Raw genomic sequence first — 18,616 nt, 5'->3', positions numbered from 1 at the left:
CGGAAACTACAACTAATCCAGAATGCAGCAGCTAGACTGGTGACTGGGGGCGGCCGCCGAGACCATATAACACCGGTCTTGAAAGACCTACATTGGCTCCCAGTACGTTTCCGAGCACAATTCAAAGTGTTGGTGCTGACCTTTAAAGCCCTAAACGGCCTCGGTCCAGTATACCTGAAGGAGCGTCTCCACCCCCATCATTCTGCCCGGACGCTGAGGTCCAGCGCCGAGGGCCTTCTGGCGGTTCCCTCATTGCGAGAAGCAAAGCTACAGGGAACCAGGCAGAGGGCCTTCTCGGTAGTGGCGCCCGCCCTGTGGAATGCCCTTCCAGCAGATGTCAAAGAGATAAACAACTACCTGACATTCAGAAGACATCTTAAGGCAGCCCTGTTCAGGGAAGTTTTTAACGTGTGATATTTTGCTGTATTTTTGGTTTTTATGGAAGCCGCCCAGAGTGGCTGGGGAGGCCCAGCCAGATGGGCGGGGTATAAATAATAAATTATTATTATTATTATTATTATTAAAATACAGCCTCATTTCAATGGAAACTCAAATCAAAAACTTTTGGGGGGATGAAAACGTCAAGCCTTCACCAAGGCCAACTATCCAGACTGGTCCTACATGGGCCAGAAAAAAGCCAGGGAATAAATAAAACTTTATTGGAGGGGACAATGGTGCCCAGAGACATTCTGCCGTGGCAGCTGTTAACTTAGGTTTAAGGTGCCATCTGTCATGGATGTATTGCTGAGATTGGGTTGGATTTGATGACCCTTGGGGTCCCTTCCCATTTTACAATTCTATGATTCTATCCTAAAGGGACGCAGGTGGTGCTGTGGGTTAAACCACAGAGCCTAGGACTTGCCGATCAGAAGGTCGGCGGTTCGAATCCCTGCGACGGGGTGAGCTCCCATTGCTCAATCCCTGCTCCTGCCAACCTAGCAGTTCGAAAGCACGCCAAAGTGCAAGTAGATAAATAGGTACCCCTCCGGCGGGAAGGTAAACGGTGTTTCCGTGCGCTGCTCTGGTTCGCCAGAAGCGGCTTAGTCATGCTGGCCACATGAGCTGTACCCCGGCTCCCTCGGCCAGTAAAGCGAGATGAGCGCCGCAACCCCAGAGTCGGCCACGACTGGACCTAATTGTCAGGGGTCCCTTTACCTTTACGATTCTATCCTAGTTTCTAACACTGCTTCCCTCCCCTATGGTCCCTGCATTCAAATCGTTGTCAAGCGGGTTCTCTTCGCTACGATATGGAGGATTCCCAACGCTTCTTTCCTAACTTATCACCCTCTGGCACTCGCATTCGTGCTGCTGAGCACCGCTGGGCCCAAGAGTGGTGCATAAATAATCAATAAGAGGTAGCTTATAATAAAATCTCTGCAACACTCTTCACTCTCCCCAGGGTGTCTCTCTGTCCAGCACACAGAGAACGGCTCCTTTAGCTCTGGAGAGCAGATAACAGAAATATTGGGTGTGGAAACACAACCGTATTTAGGGAGCAGGCTTTGAGCATGAAATATCAGGATAGAATTTCTTAGCTCCTGGTCATCTAGCGGAAGTAACTTAAGGAACAATGGGTGTTGTGCAGGAGGGGGAATAATAGGATCCTGAACCTTATCTTCTTTGTGGCGGGGAGAAAAAAGGAGGATACGCATTTCTGGAACTCAGAAGTCAGCCCCCCTGTTTGAAACTTAATTGCGCACTGATAACTGGTAGGTGTGAACAAGCGCTCACTGTTTGGCACACCCCAAAGCAGAACTTATCAGCACAACCACAACTCTTTGCAAAGCCGCAGCAGGGCATCCCAAAAACAGAAGCTGCAATTTTGTACACGTTCCCACGTTACATGATGTCAACATTCAGAGCCTTTGCCTCTGGCGCTGCCTCCCCCTGGGATTTGCCCTTAGGGCTGAAATAGTTTCCCACACCCTGGTCTAGAGAGCCCCTCATTCTGGCATTCCCCACCCCCAGGCTAAATTTTCCCCCTTCTCCACACACACAAAGGCCTGCACATGGAATGCAAACAGCCGAAAAAATGAACCCCCTTACATCCTAGTAACGCAAGGCGGGAAAAAGCCCAGGGCTTCATTTTTCTGCAGAAGGTTTCCCCGTTCCTTAACTTCACCAGTCAGCGATATTGAGGATCGGGTGGCTTTGCAAACTGCAAATACAGCGTTGTGCAATCCTAGCAGTCTCCGGGTTATTAGCTTCACTTGAGGGAAGACAAAGTAAAATAAACATGCTGTCATTTTCTGATGCAACCGTCTGCGTTTTAACCAGGGGGAAGAGGAGCAAAATGGCATGGAAGTCACTGCTGCGCAATTGCACCAGCAGAGCCATGTATTCTACCTTAGCTCAAAATCTAGAAATTATCTTTGTTGGGTTTCCATATTGCTATCAGTAACTCTCTCTTCCTCCCCACACGCTTGCATCCACAAGCAGAACCAGGACTAAGTTCATAGTGAAGTTACAGCTTACGTGTCTTGTTAGTTCTTATGCAATTTTTGTTTAATTGAAAAACCTCCGCTGCTGGTGGGGTTAGGTGGACAAAGGCACTCGATTCCTGCAATGCAGAGGGTTGGACTAGATGATCCTCAGGTGTCCCTTCCAATTCTACAATTCCATGATTCCCCACTGAATCACTACTACTGCCAGCAGTTCAGCCTCCCTCCTGCTTCAACATGTCCGCCTGCACATTACACGCGAGTAATGCACAAACAGAAATTATTGTGTGGGGTGGGGGTACATTTGCAATTCATTTCAGATGCTTCAACCTGCTTTGCAAACAGCTTTTGAGCTTTGTTCAAATACAGGCAATATTAAAAAAAATAAATCCGCATAGCGTTTAAAAATAGGATGAGCCCTTTTGTGATCACTGTCTAGCAACCACGTCAACCAGCAACATCAAAAGTCTGAAAACTGAGAAATTCATTGTGGATTTCAGGAAAGGGGGAAGAGTCAAGGGGTTTGGGGGCAATTACTATTGTGCTTTCTAGCCCTCCAGATCCACAGGGGAAATGTTGAAAATAAAGTTTTTGTCTGTTCCAGCAAAGCTAACAACTGGACACCACAGTAAATATATAAGCCTGTTGCCTTCATGATTTCTTATGGCAGCTTGAAGACTGATATAATTATTGTGGCATCTGGGTCTGTGGACTAAAAAGCCCACTTTGCCAGATGAAAGGAGAGAGAGACAGGGTGGCTTCGCAGCTGGCATGCCGGTCTAGACTTGGGAAGACCCCGATTTGAATTCCCACCTTCCTGAAAAGCTCCTTAGAAACAGCCTAACCTACCTCTCAGGACTGTTTCTAAGGATAAAATGCAGAGGGGAGTGAAGAGGATGAACCAAAGTCACAAAGCTGAGTGACCTACCTCACAGGGATGTTGTGAAGATAAAACGGACAAGGGAAGAACCATGAATGCTACCCTAAAATCCTTGAAAGAAAGGGAGATTGCAAATATATTCATATTATTTGGGGGGGGAGCATGTTTTCAAACAATTTTGTGAGAGGCAGTGTTGTGTAGTGGCTAGAGCAGCGCTTTCCAAACTTAGTTCTCCAGCTGTTTTTTTGGACTACAACTCCCATCATCCCTGACCATTGGTCCTGGAAGATAGGGATGATGGGAGTTGTAGTCCAAAAAAACAGCTGGCGAACCAAGTTTGGAAAGGGCTGGGTTAGAGTGCCAGACTATGACCTGGGGGACCGGGGTTCAAATCTGAACTCAGCCATGAAGCTGTCTGGGCAACCTTGGGCCTGTCACTCCCTCTCCACCTTAACCTACCTCACAGGGCTTTTGTGCGGATAAATGGGGAGGAAGAGGATTATGTAAGCTACTTTGTGCTCCTTAAAGGTGGGGTGGAAATGTAACAAAACCACAAACCCAAAAAATAAGCTCAGGCAGCAGTTGGGTGGGTGGGGAATACATGAAAACCCTTCCTGCCGCTATGTGAAAGCTTTCGGGTGCCACAGAAGTCCTTGTTTTTGCTGCTGCAGCAGCAGCCCAGCCAGACTCTGCTACGTCACCCTGTTGTTGTTCAGCCTTCAGAATAAACACTGAGCCTTGGGAGGAAGGACAGCCCTGAACAGATGCGGGCAAGTCTTGCCTGGCAACCTGAGCCACCTTGAAACCTGGAGGCAGGCGAAGTTCCAGAGGCGGGGGAAAGCAAAAACAAACCCACAGATTGGGGGAGGAGGGGGGGGAGTGACCTTGCAAGGCTCAGAATGGATGGGGCTGGAGCGATTTCCTCAGATGCACGCAGAGAAGACCAAAGTCTGGCAAAGTCCACAGGGGCAGAAGCACACCTGGCAGGTTTGCAGCCTCCCCGCCCCCCCACGCTGCTCTGGACTGTGCCCTCCAGATGTCTGGGCCATGCCCTGGGGGGGCGACTGGGGGGAGTTGTGTTCCAAAACATCTGGAGGGTGCCAGCTTGGGGGAGGCTGCAGGGCGCAGGAACATATCTACCTGAATAGAGACCAGTATACATCTTTTCTATTAAAAAAAATATTTTAAGGACGGCAAAAGGTCAAGGAAGGAGAGAGGCTGTGCTGAGAAACACCTCTCGCTCTGCGAAAAGATGAGAGAGAGGTTGTCTCGGGGAGTTCCGCCGGCTGATCTCATCACCCGCACGGAGACTAACACAGAGACGCGCCGGCAGCTCCGCGCGCCCCGAGGGCGCACGAGCCTCCCTTCCTCCGCGCCACCCTCGGGACTGGATCGGCGCAAGCAAACCCGCTTTGCCGGATCGCGCCTGGCGCTCTCAACTCTCCCTTCCTTTGTCTCTCCTTTTCTTTTCTCCCTTTTGTGGAGAGGCAGGGAAGGGAAGCAGAGACGCGGCGGATCCCAGATCCCTGGCGTGGGGATGGAGAGCGCATCCCGGCACCAGGCTAGAAGCGCACTGTCCATTCCCACGTTAATGCCTTCTCTCTCTCTGGGTCCGCAGCAAGCCCTGGGACCCAGCCTGCGCTCGCCACGTGGGGAGTCCCGACTCTCCCCCTCCCCATCCCCGCAACAAAAGCTCCCCGATCCGCAACTCCGAGCAGCCAGCAGCCTCGCGATCCCCGTTCCAAGCCCCCGGGGGAGGGTTGGATTCAGACGATCGGCGGACACGGGTCGTGCCGCCGCTCCGGTTCCCACGCGAGATCCAAGCTCCCTAGGAGCAGGAGGGTGGCGGGGAGAGATGGGGGCGGCCGAGATCATGCCCCCCCCTGGAAACGCCGGCGGAGGAAGCGCCCTCTCAACCTGCCGCGCGCCGAGCCTTACCGTGGGAACGCGTCCGAATCGCGATGCGCGTCCGATGCCCGCGACCAGCCTTGGGATGAAGTTGAGGGCGGACGGAAAGATGCGCCGGTGGAGGGGGAGGCAGCCGGAGAGTTATTTAAAGCCCGGCCACGGTTTCGTTTTCTGGGGCCTCGCCGCCGCCAAACCTATGGCAGCGCATCTCGGAAATTACATCAGGCGGTGCTCCAGCCCCGGGGCGGGGCAGCCCGGCAAGCCGCGCCCGCCCCTGCTCGGCCCCGACGGCGCATCCAGATCCGCGCAGCCGGCTGCCTCTGCGCGCGCCTCCGCCTTTCTGGAGCAAGTCGGGGCATTGCGCGGACGCGATGGGTTCCCGGCGCCAGGATGAGCCGGGAGGGCTTGCATCGTGCTTCGGCGCGGAGCCCTTGCCTCTCCATCCTATGTCTTCTTTTAAATGGATAGATAGCAAATTTGCAGTGCAATAATAAGAAGTTAATAATAATAAGTTGCAGGTCTTCCTGAAGAAGTGTGCAAGCACACGAAAGCTCATACCAATAACAAACTTAGTTGGTCTCTAAGGTGCTAGTGGAAGGAATTTTTTTTACAGTGGTTCCTCAGGTTACATATGCTTCAGGTTACATACGCTTCAGGTTACAGACTCCCCTAACCCAGAAATAGTGCTTCAGGTTAAGAACTTTGCTTCAGGATGAGAACAGAAATCGTGCTCCGGCGACGCAACAACAGTGGGAGACCCCATTAGCTAAAGTGGTGCTTCAGGTTAAGAACAGTTTCAGGTTAAGAACGGACCTCCGGAACGAATTAAGTACTTAACCCAAGGTACCACTGTATTTTGTTTCGACTACGGCAGACCAACACGGCTGCCTACCTGTAACTAGGTCGCTCCTGGGTCATTGTTCCACTATATGGTGGTGTTGGGTTGAGGGAGTAATCAGCATTAAAATCAAACGAGGAATAAGCAAAATGACCACATGATATGTTCACAGTGGCCATAAGAGCCAACTCCTTGGGGCTGAGGTCCCTTCGCCCCCCCCCCAATAAAATATTTGAAGGAAAGTTGATGGGCATTGCCATTCAAATAGCATGTGCGCATTGCATCATGTGATCAATTGTGGGGGGGGGGAATATTTTATTCAAGTTGGCTCCCCACGTTGGGAAAAAGATTCCAGCAATACAGGGGTTGGACTAGATCTCAAGAGATTCCCTTCCAACTCTTGTTGTTCAGTCGTTTAGTCGTGTCCGACTCTTCATGACCCCCTGGACCAGAGCACGCCAGGCACTCCTGTCTTCCACTGCCTCCCACAGTTTGGTCAAACTCATGCTGGTAGCTTCGAGAACACTGTCCAACCATCTCTTCCTCTGTCGTCCCCTTCTCCTTGTGCCCTCCATCTTTCCCAACATCAGGGTCTTTTCCAGGGAGTCTTCTCTTTTCATGAGGTGGCCAAAGTATTGTAGCCTCAGCTTCAGGATCTGTCCTTCCAGTGAGCACTCAGGGCTGATTTCCTTCAGAATGGAGAGGTTTGATCTTCTTGCAGTCCATGGGACTCTCAAGAGTCTCCTCCAGCACCAGAATTCACAAGCATCCATTCTTCGGCGATCAGCCTTCTTGATGGTCCAGCTCTCACTTCCATACATCACTACTGGGAAAACCATGGCTTTAACTATACGGACCTTTGTTGGCAAGGTGATGTCTCTGCCTTTTAAGATGCTGAGGAAAAAGGCATAAGCAGGGGCAAAAGCCAGTGTGGGGTAGTGCTTAGAGTGTTGAACTAGGGCCTGGGAGAAAGTGACCCATAGCAAACTGTAAGTGGGTTTGCTGCTATTTTCCACATTAGAATGGAGGTGATAGGCAGAGCCAATTAATTCTGCTCTTGTTCCCATTCCAAGTTCTCTCCCTACTGAGCTCTACAAGGGCAACACTGTCTCTAAAGGGTATCATAGAATCATAGAACTGCAGAGTTGGAAGGGACCCTGGGGGTCATCTAGTCCAACCCCCTGCAATGCAGGAATCTCAACTCAAGCATCCATAACAGATGCCCATCCACCCTCTGCTTAAAAACCTCCAAGGCAGGATGGCCCATGTTCAATACAGTGGTACCTCTGGATGCGAACGGGATCAGTTCCGGAGCCCTGTTCACATCCTGAGTAGAACGTAACACGCGACTGTGCGTCTGCGCATACGCGGGTCACGATTCACCACTTCTGCGCATGCGCATGACGTCATTTTGAGCATCTGCGCGTGTGCAAGCGGTGAAACCCAAAAGTAACGTGTTCCGTTACTTCCGGGTCGCTGCGGAGTGTATCCTGAAAACACTCATCCTGAAGCATATTTAACCCGAGGTATGACTGTACCACAATGGGGAATAGCTCAGAATAATATGTGCATCTATCGGGGCAACAAGAATGGCTTAGCTTAGTGAAAAGTCCTTTTGCTTGAGAGAATTGGCAAGATAATTATAACCACGGTTAAATACACACACACACAACATACGTGGAAGAGCAATCACGCAAGGTGTAAGAGAGGAAGGGTGAGCCTATGACACAGGAGGCAAAGTGGGTTTTCCGAAGGGAAGCCCCCTCACCTGTTCTCTGAGCTGACATTGCAGGCTAGGCCTCAGTCATGCATGGCTGGCATAATAAACTCAGCGGAAAGCTGAGTTTCAGGAAGACCAGAATGCTTGTCTAGTAACAGGTTCAAAATACTGCAACCCCTCTCAAAGATAGGAAACCAAAAACTGTATGTAAAGCGCAGCCACACACAGTTAAAAATAGGAAGAGGGAGCAAGACGTGAAACCTACAATTAGTAGGAAATCACCTCCAGTAAGTTGAAATGTGTGGGTCAGGTGGGCAGCAATAGCAGCAATGAAAGGAGGGGGAAAAGGAGCCCTGAAAAGGACTTTGTGAAGGAAGCAGCAACAGGCAGAGAGCCCTGGAAGGGACTGTAGCAAGGATCTCTGCTTCACTGGGCAGGTACCCAGAGAGGCAGGAAGACGATGAAGGCAAAGCAGGAGAATAATGGAGTCAGGACCCGCAATAGCTGGATAGCTGATAATGGCAAGGTTGCAAGTTTGATCCCCGTGTGGGACAGCTGTGTATTCCTGCATTGCAGGCGGGGGTGGACTGGATGATCCTCAGGGACCCTTCACTCTGCGATTCAATGATTCTAATTCTGTTCTCAAACTTCAGGCAGCAAAGCAATTCTCAGCAAGGAATGCTTCAGCAGAGCAAATGGTATCACAGAACGGGGATGGGCTTCAAAGAATAGAAGCATTGCATTGTATAAATATAAGTTTGTAGGGAGGTAAAAAGAAATTATATAAGAAATATGTAACTGTGCGGTATAAAGTAATGGATGGACAAAGTACAGTGAGATTAATTGGAAGTCAGTTTTAAATTTCTTTTCTGTAAATTTTATAATTGTGTTCAGTACCAGGAGTATATATGATGATAATTATATTAATCTTTTTATATCTTATAGTGTGGTGGTTTGTTTGATTCTTCTGTTATTTCTTTGTTTGATTTTATGTTCGTTTACTTGTATGTACGTCTGTTTTTCATAAATGTATTTATTTTAAATTAATAAATATATATTTAAAAAAAGAATAGAAGCATTGGTACCCATTCCCACCCCACTTCACCATCCCCCCCCTTTTCTTCCTAGCCTAACATTGTATGCAACACTAATGTCTTGCAACAAATGAAACTGATCTGTAGAAAACGCAGCTTGAAATACACACGTATTTTTGCAAACTAAGAAATCTTTAATAATTTTTTTTTAAATACATGCACTTCCTTTAGGCTAGCATCCTTTGGCAGGATGGAGAGCCTCTCCCAGCCCCTTGGTTGGGCTACTCTTTTGTTTCTTTATGGAGATGAGTGGTCTTAACAATCCTTTCCCCAGTGTGATTGAATTTCGGCTCTAGGTTAATGGGCCCATCACTGGGAGGGGCGCCCTATTGTTATGTTGGCTTGATGGGATTACCTTTGAACCAAGGTGACCTTGAATGACCACATCAACTTCCATTTAACTATATCTATTCTTGGGACTTGTTTCCTCCCTGCTTTGACTGTAGACTGGAAGCCAAACTAAAGCCTTTTAAACTAGTATCTGGATGGAGTTTCCCCCCAGGCCAGCAACCAGCCAATAATTTGCATCGCAGCAAATAAAGAAATAAAAAGGGGAGGGAATAAAACGCAGGCTGTTTCTAAAAGTTAGTTTGCCTTGCCTTGCTTCAAAGGAAGAAACGTGTGGGGGGGGCACCTGGTAAGCTGCTTATTGATAGGGTGGGGGTACAACCAGGGGTACCGTATGTGAGGATCAAGAAGGTGATCCTGCAGAAATAAACTGTTGCCTTTACAAGGAAAAAAGGAGGAAAGATAAGCAATTGCAAGAGAAACACCACCCAAAAGAGGTTTGGGAGTTGCATCTACTAAAGGCACCCACACCTAGTTGGATGTGAGAATTTTTATGCCTTTATTTTTTACGCTTGAACATCAAAACCACCAAGTACTTTACATAAAATATAAAATATAAAACATTAGAATTATCCCGCTCAGTAGTTTAGGGCTGTGATCTTCACTGACCTGGGACTGAGCCCCCTTCAAATCTACAGGACTCCTGAGTGGACACAATCAGAATTAAAATGTGGTATCATCTGAAGGGTGGCAATATAAGAAGGGTTCTTTTCTGCAATGACTCCCCGTTTGTAGAATTCTCTCTTTCATTGCATATCTTCAGTTACATTACATATCTTCCTCTATAACCAGGCCTTTGGCTAATTAAACAATCGATGACCTTTTAAATTGGGGGTGGGGTTCTTGTTATGTATTTTTGTGTTTTTATACTGTGAACCGCCCTGCGATCTAAATTTAATAATAATGTATTTACTTCATTCCGATCTTTGGTTGCACTACTTTGCTTTACTCCAATTTTATAAGTTGCGTAAACCGCTTAGGGATTCTTGCTGAAACTGTTAAGCACAATTAAAATACTGAAATATAACATGAACAATGTTCCAATTCATTGTACCTAGTATAAAACCCCCCCAAATAGCTCACAGTCCACATTAGATGAAAGAAAAGTGGGGGAGTGAGGGGGTTTGCAAATGAATAATAGAATCGTAGAATTGCAGAAATCTTTTGCCTAATGTGTGGCTCGAACCCCAGACCTTGAGGTTAAGAGACTTGTGTTCTACTGACTGAGTTACCCCTTAGATTGTCATTCTGAATCTGATCAAAACATTTGCATGGATCTGAGTGGTCACTTGGGTCCTGGATGCTGAGATGCAGTTGTTGTTATTTATTCCAGTTCACTGAATAAAATACAGGATAAAAACAAGTAAATGGTTAAAATGAAACAGCAAAACAGCCAAACGATACCCCTTCCCTTTCCACACATTTAAAGGACTGTAGAATATTAGTCAGCCAAGTCATTACTGACACATCCAAACTGTTTTGATCCATTCCCTTTCTTCCTGCAGGGCTGGGTTCTATTTTCCCTTTCCATTTAGTAAGGCAAACCACCACAGCCCTAGTCCATTTCGCTTTGTAATTGTCCTGAACATTCCTTTCTCCCAGGCATTCTCAAACTGTTGCAAGGAATTTCCCGCAGAGGAAAATGTCGGGAGTCTGATGCAAGAAACCTTGAAAGTGAACTGAAGACTCTCAAAATAAAAGCAAACACAATCCAGTCCTGTAACCTGCAAATTTATTTTATGCCCATTTCACTTGTCTTTTCCTGCTGCGGATTTAGCTAATGTCCTCTGGTAGTATTGCTAACCTGCTCATTTATAGACATTTGCATTCTGCTTTTCCTCCAAACTAGGGCTCCAGGCAGTGAACATCGTTCTTCCTTTCCCCTTCTATCCTGACAAGGGCTGTGTACACACTCTACCTCATGTTTTGGGAAGCAGGGAGCCCATATGACCAGTGTTACCTGCCCTCCATATTTATCCTGTTTTTTTCTTATATGTACCACGTTTCAATCTGTTTACCCCCAAACCAGCTTTGATCTGAATTCAGAAAGACGAACCAGTACGTTAAGCCTTATACGGTGTCTCTGAGTAGCTGGTTAGGAGAGAAACCGTTTACGAGGATGATGAGGTGGCTAATATTTAGAGCCCATTTTTCAGTTCATGGCGAAAGGTCTGGAGACTGATGGCGTAGCAGCAGAAGGAAACAGATGTTCAACCTGTTACGTTACCTGGGCGTAAGCCCGGTTGGATTCAGTGGGATTGGCGTTTGCAAAAAGAACAGATGCACAAGATGTCCACGACTCACTCCTCCCCTGGAGGAATGGGGAGGGAGGGGAATAAGCTTTTCTGTGGAAATGATCCTTCCTCAGGTATGATCTTAACAGAGGAACCCAGGTGAAAACGGCACCTTTAATAAAGCTCAAGAGGCACTCTGCACATATTCAAAGCAACTTAAGATTCCTGCATCGCAAATCTACAATTCTATGAACTCTGCAGCAATGGTTATTCCTGGCTGAGTCTTGGCATTTAAGAGAGATTTGGGGTGAACCCCAGCTCTCAAGTGAAACTCCATCCTTATCCCCCTCCCCTTCTTATCTTGCCTCCTCCTCCTCCAGGTGTACTGAGAAAGCCCCCCTGGAAAGCCACTGCCAGGTGATACTGGTCTGGAGAGATGGACAGAGTTTCACCCGGTAATTATCAGGCACCCTGCAGTGTTTTTGCAATAACGAGCCCGTCCTTCTGAATGGGACTGCTGCTCCTAATGTGAGGGAGCCAGGATCGATGTGCAGAGAGCAAAGGGCACTAGGACTTAAAGCCAGACGTAGCTGTAAAGCAGTTAAGTTTCGGTTTCCATTTCCCCTTTGTGGTTCTGCCTGTCACGGGTTTCCAGTGACGTCTCCGCCTTGCAGCTCCGAGTAATGACACACAGGCTGCTTGCTTTAGCTTGCCTGCCTGTCTGTTGCAACCAATTGCAAGAGAGAGAGAGAGAGAGAGAGAGAGAGAGAGAGAGAGAGAGAAGCTGTACAGTATAGTGTTATTTCGGATGAGAAACGACTTCCTGCTTACCATAGTTTCAGAGCGATTAAAGAAATACATGCCAAAAGCAGAGGATTTGGGTGAAAGATGTTGGCTTTTTGTAGAGCAGGGGTCTTCAGCCTTTCAAACCCAAGACCTGCTTCTTATAACCCATTTCGAGACCCCTTTCTTAATCTTTTGCCATATATTTGCATGCTGGTAGTGCTCCTGTTGTGTGACCCACCTCGGAACAGGTCACGATCCACAAGCTAAAGACCAGTGTTTCTGGCAGAGCTCCTGCAGGACACATAGAAAGCCAAAAGGCAAAGCTTCCCCAACCTGTACATAAGGAGATAATGCACCTGTTGGATTTCAGATTATGGCACCTGTTGGATTTCAAGAGCGATGCCTTGTGGAAAAACAACCACCACCCATCCTTTCTTTCTCTCTTTTCATTTTTGCATGGTAAGGTACACCTCAAAGGGACGCGGGTGGCGCTGTGGGTTAAACCACAGAGCCTAGGACTTGCCGATCAGAAGGTCAGCAGTTCGAATCCCCGCGACGGGGTGAGCACCCATTGTTTGGTCCCTGCTCCTGCCAACCTAGCAGTTTGAAAGCACGTCAAAGTGCAAGTAGATAAATAGGTACCGCTCCGGCGGGAAGGTAAACGGCGTTTCCGTGCGCTGCTCTGGTTCACCAGTGACCCGGCCACATGACCCGGAAGCTGTACGCCGGCTCCCTCGGCCAATAAAGCAAGATGAGCGCCACAACCCCAGAGTCGTCCGCAACTGGACCTAACGGTCAGGGGTCCCTGTACCTTTACCTTTAAGGCACAACTCAGCACTTAATTTTTGTAGAGGGAAGCTGATGGACAGTTGAGGCAGAGAGCAATGCATTTCCACCCCATCTTTCTTCCAACGACCCCAACGTGGAGTACATCATGGACGTAGCTGGGGGCAGGCAGGCAGGGAGGGGCAGCTGCCCCCCCAATAAATAAAAATGCATAGCAAACTGATGTCCCCCTCCCCAACAAAAGGCCTGCCCTCACCCACAAAAATCCTGGCTATGCCCATGGAGCGCATCGTTTCCCCTCTTCTGTATTATTCTCACAACAAGCCTGTGAAGTAGGTCAGTTTGGGAGATGGTGACTGGCCCAAGGTTACCCAGTGAGAGTCATGGTGGGGTTGCATTGCAGGCTGAGTGAGAAGCTGAAATCAGATCTCATTTCACAAGCAACACAACGAACGCATCTTAATTTTGAAAGTGTATTACATTTATGTGCTGAATTTCCTCCCAAGAAGTTCATGGGCCAATTCACTGGCTCTCTTCAGAGGGCAACTCCATTAAGCTCATCTGAAATATACTTGGAGTCGAGTGTGGATTTCATGCTCTTTATTCAGCTCATAGTGGTGAGGAGGAATGGAAGTTCCCCCAGAATGTCTGCTTTATATACATTATTTAAACAATGGGCCCCACGTGATTGGCTAATTCCGGGATTCTCCTGTAGGGCCAAATCAGGTTGCGGATTCACTTCCACCTGGAGCTGGATTGGGTGGCTCCTGCGGACCAATCAGACTGCTGCATTCTGGATCCTATTCAACTCAGTACATAACATCATCCATCCAGAAGCCAACAGCAGCCATTCCGTCAGGCTGCAGCAGAGAGAAGCAGGGCCACTCCGTCTCCCAGCAACTTTCGGTTCGCCCTCTCCTTGGGCTGTTTCCAGCCTTGCTGGTTGTTCTAAGAAGTAGCGGCCGTGTTTGTCCCCTCTGCCGATCACTTCTAATTCATTTTGCATAATGGTTTTTAGATTATAATCTTGAAGATGCAGGGACTGTCTTTTTTATTGATCGTTGCAAACCACTCTGGGAGCCCTTTTGGCGGATGAGCAGGGCAAAAAAGGCTCCAAATAAATATGCTTAAGCTTGCAACCCAAGCAGGGATTAGTTACCCTTTAACAACCCAACCGCAGTCAGACTCGCAATGTTTGGACAGCGGTCAAGGGTCAGCTATAACATAGAATCATAGAGTTGGAAGAGACCACAAGGGCCATCGAGTCCAACCCCCTGCCAAGCAGGAAACACCATCAGAGCACTCCTGACATATGGTTGTCAAGCCTCTGCTTAAAGACCTCCAAAGAAGGAGACTCCACCACACTCCTTGGCAGCAAATTCCACTGTCGAACAGCTCTGACTGTCAGGAAGTTCTTCCTAATGTTTAGGTGGAATCTTCTTTCTTGTAGTTTGGATCCATTGCTCCGTGTCCGCTTCTCTGGAGCAGCAGAAAACAACCTTTCTCCCTCCTCTATGTGACATCCTTTTATATATTTGAACATGGCTATCATATCACCCCTTAACCTCCTCTTCTCCAGGCTAAACATGCCCAGCTCCCTTAGCCGTTCCTCATAAGGCATCGTTTCCAGGCCTTTGACCATTTTGGTTGCCCTCCTCTGGACACGTTCCAGTTTGTCAGTGTCCTTCTTGAACTGTGGTGCCCAGAACTGGACACAGTACTCCAGGTGAGGTCTGACCAGAGCAGAATACAGTGGCACTATTACTTCCCTTGATCTAGATGCTATACTCCTATTGATGCAGCCCAGAATTGCATTGGCTTTTTTAGCTGCCGCGTCACACTGTTGGCTCATGTCAAGTTTGTGGTCAACCAAGACTCCTAGATCCTTTTCACATGTACTGCTCTCAAGCCAGGTGTCACCCATCTTGTATTTGTGCCTCTCATTTTTTTTGCCCAAGTGCAATACTTTACATTTTGTTTGTGGCCCAGAGAGGTCACTCTAATCCAATTCGTTGGTTGCATTCCTTTTGCTGTCTCCTTGCCAGGGTTAAAGCAAGATCCGAGTGCTTGTTCACTTGGCACCTGTACGTTAAATGGTGGTAAAGTGGCATCATCCTGTCCTTTGGGCATCTGGCGGACAAGGGGCGGGCTGGCGTGGAGGACTCCCTGGTCCTGAATGGGGTAACTGTTCCCTGAAGGATCAGGTGCGCAGCCTGGGAGCCATTCTGGACTCACAGCTGTCCATGGAGGCGCAGGTCAATTCTGTGCCCAGGGCAGCTGTGTACCAGCTCCATCTGGTACACAGGCAGAGACCCTACCTGCCCGCAGACAGTCTTGGCAGAGCAGTGCATGCTCTAGTTATCTCCCGCTTGGACTACTGCAATGTGCTCTATGTGGGGCTACCTTTGAAGGTGACTTGGAAACTGCAATTAATCCAGAATGCAGCAGCTAGACTGGTGACTGTGAGTGGCCGCCGAGACCATACAACACTGGTCCTGAAAGATCTTCATTGGCTCCCAGTACATTTCCAAGCACAATTCAGAGTGTTGGTGCAGACCTTTAAAGCCCTAAACGGCCTCGGCCCAGCATACCTGAAGGAGAGTCTTCACCCCCATTGTCCAGCCTGGACACTGAGGTCCAGCTCTGAGGGCCTTCTGGCAGTTCCCTCGCTGCGAGAAGTGAGGTTACAGGGAACCAGGCAGAGGGCCTTCTCTGTGGCGGCGCCTGCCCTGTGGAAGGCCCTCCCAGTGGATGTCAAGGCAATAAACAACTATTCTACTTTTAAAAGACAACTGAAGGCGGCCCTGTTTAGGGAAGTTTTGTCTGATGCTGTATTGTTTTTAATATTCAGTTGGAAGCCGCCCAGAGTGGCTGGAGAAGCCCAGCCTGATGGGCGGGGTATAAATAACTTATTATTATTATTATTATTATTATTATTATTATTATTACTGCCCAAACGCTATAGATTACTATTGGAAACATCCTCTAGCAAATGCTAATGCTAATATGTTTACATTCTACTTTTCCTCCCAAGATCTCTAGGTGTCATATTAGGATCTCCCCACCCCACTCCACTTTCCCATTTTATTCTCACAAGAATCCTTGTTAGGCTGAGAGGCAGCGACTGATCCAAGTTCACCAAGCCATTCATAAAGGGATATCAGGTTCTGGGCAACACTAAAATTAAAATGGATATTGTGTTAGTGATTTGTCAACCAGGAGAGAAGCCTCCTTTGGAGGGGCAGAACCAGTATGAACATCAACTGTTCACTTCTCTGTATCCTGTGTCATCTTTCCATAGGGGAAAAGTATTATTTGAGGGCATAATTTCTGCTTAAAATCAGCAGACAACCTGGTAACATCAGGACAGGGAATTACTCTCTGTTCAGTTCTGTCAAACAGAAAAGGAAATTAACAATCATTTTAATGTTTTCAGTTTCTGAAAGGTAGTGGGGAAAATGAAACTTTTGTTGTCCCTGTCCCCCGCTAGTGAACTCAAGATCTTGAGATGAATCAGGCAGCCTCCCAAGTTATTCAGCCAAGGTGAGTTTCCCCCCAGGGTTGAATCAGGATTGATGCTGAAACTTGTGGTCAATGCACACCCCTGATAGTTATGGCATTGCATCAGAAAAAAATGCAAGCGTCATAGTAGTCTGTGTTGTTGGGTATTAATGTTTGTGCTCCAGCCTTTATCGCTTTCCTTGTTTCGCTTAGCAGTGATCTGAAGTATTGTTTTGGGAGAACTCGAAAGCTTGCTCTTTAAACATCCGTCCTACTGAAAAACAAAACCCTCCCTAATTTTAAGATTCATTCTGAATCTACTTTTAGTTCTTTTTGCCAAAAAGCTTCTCTCCAGCTACACCCAGTGGCTGCAAAAGAAAGAGTTTCTCTTTCACATCAAGTCTCTTACACATCAGCTTGGGACATGTCTGCCTCTGCAATCCACACAATGCAGACTCTCCTAGTCTACATGACTTTTTTTTTAGATTTCAGAGCATGTTGCTTTATGGATCTTTCTTTCTTTTTTTAAAAAAAAGGCCTTTGATTTTGCATTGCAAACCACCACGGGTATTTATTATAATAAAAAAGCACAGGCTATTCCCCAAAAATGGAAGAAAGACAGACACAGAAATTGGGGAAAGCTGGCAAAGATGTCTGCAGATGATGGCAGAACCTGGAGACAAGGCAGTCAAGTTGTGCATCCACAGCAATGGCCAGAGGAGAATGACCGCTGGGAGATGCGCAGGGAGAAGAAAGCAGCAGAACCAGACACCTTCACCTGTCCCAGCTGTAACAAAACATGTCTCTCTCGTATGGGTCTCTATAGCCATGGCAGGCACTGTAACCTCCCAACAGTTTGACTTCATCCCCAAAGGCGCACTCCTCTATTTGTCTCCTGAGACAGACAGATGCCAGCCAACCAATGGCTTGCTCACAGATGCCTCATGTTCAGAAACAGGGCATGCCACAAGAAATTGCCAATAAATTATCCTGACTAGCCAAGGAAACCAGACAGCCAGTCTCCACTTTTTATTTGTGTTACTGTCACCTACTTTCAGCTCAGTTCATAAGTTTATTGTTCTACCCAACAGCCATGACAGTCTTGTAGCAATGATATTAATAAAATAATACTGAACATTCTTAATATAAACTGACACCCATGATAAGAGAGAAGAGATACCAGAGATGCCAGTCTAGCTTAATTTCAGATTAATTGACTTAAAGTGATTTTATTCAAATCCCCTTTTCTTTACCTCCTTTTTAAAAAATTGCAGCCAGGGCATACAGGGCCACTTTGTGTGTTATGAAGCTATTACTCAAACGAAACCGAACCATTTCTGCTGGGATGCACCTGCTTTCTTGAGAGAACAATGGTTTCAGAAAGCAATCTCTTGGGTCTCTACATAAGGAGCAGGTTAACAGATAATGAGTGATGTTTTCCATCTTAGGTTGACCAAAAATACAAAGTCTGTGTATTGTCATAGCAGTGGGCATCTCTGCAGCTCTCTGAGGACATTTCTTAAGGAAACTGGGATGGTTTTGATCAGGTAACTAGCTCTAAAACGCTGTTTTCAGGAGCAGGTTCCAAGGGGGAAGAAGAAGAAGAAGAGTTTGGATTTGATATCCCGCCTTTCACTCCCCTTCAGGAGTCTCAAAGCGGCTAACATTCTCCTTTCCCTTCCTCCCCCACAACAAACACTCTGTGAGGTGAGTGGGGCTGAGAGACTTCAAAGAAGTGTGACTGGCCCAAGGTCACCCAGCAGCTGCATGTGGAGGAGCGGAGACACGAACCCAGTTCCCCAGATTACGAGACTACCGCTCTTAACCACTACACCACACTGGGAAGGGACACAGGTGGGGCTGTGGTCTAAACCACGAAGCCTCTTGGACTTGCTGATTGGAAGGTCGGCAGTTCAAATCCCTGCGATGGGGCGAGCTCTCGTTGCTCTGTCCCAGCTCCTGCCAACATGGCAGTTTGAAAGCATATCAGTGCAAGTAGATAAATAGGCACCGCTGCGGTGGAAAGGTAAACGGTGTTTCCGTGCGCTCTGGTTTCCGTCACAGTGTTCTGTTGCACCCG

General features: G+C 47.7%; 1 protein-coding gene across 1 annotated transcript in view; it reads right to left on the bottom strand.

Annotated features, from left to right (window-relative positions):
- HELZ2 (helicase with zinc finger 2) overlaps positions 1-5,487 on the bottom strand; it is a 57,176-nt gene extending 51,689 nt beyond the window's left edge. Inside the window, exon 1 of the mRNA XM_053394572.1 lies at positions 5,260-5,487. The gene's annotated coding sequence lies outside the window, so the exon portion shown is untranslated. The remainder of the gene's footprint in view (positions 1-5,259) is intronic.
- Between the last annotated feature and the right edge of the window lie 13,129 nt (positions 5,488-18,616).

This window comes from Podarcis raffonei, chromosome 6 (genome assembly GCF_027172205.1).
Source record: "Podarcis raffonei isolate rPodRaf1 chromosome 6, rPodRaf1.pri, whole genome shotgun sequence".
Lineage (NCBI taxonomy): Eukaryota > Metazoa > Chordata > Lepidosauria > Squamata > Lacertidae > Podarcis > Podarcis raffonei.
The sequence above is the reverse complement of the archived record's forward strand: the minus strand, read 5'-3'. Positions and strand labels throughout refer to the sequence as shown.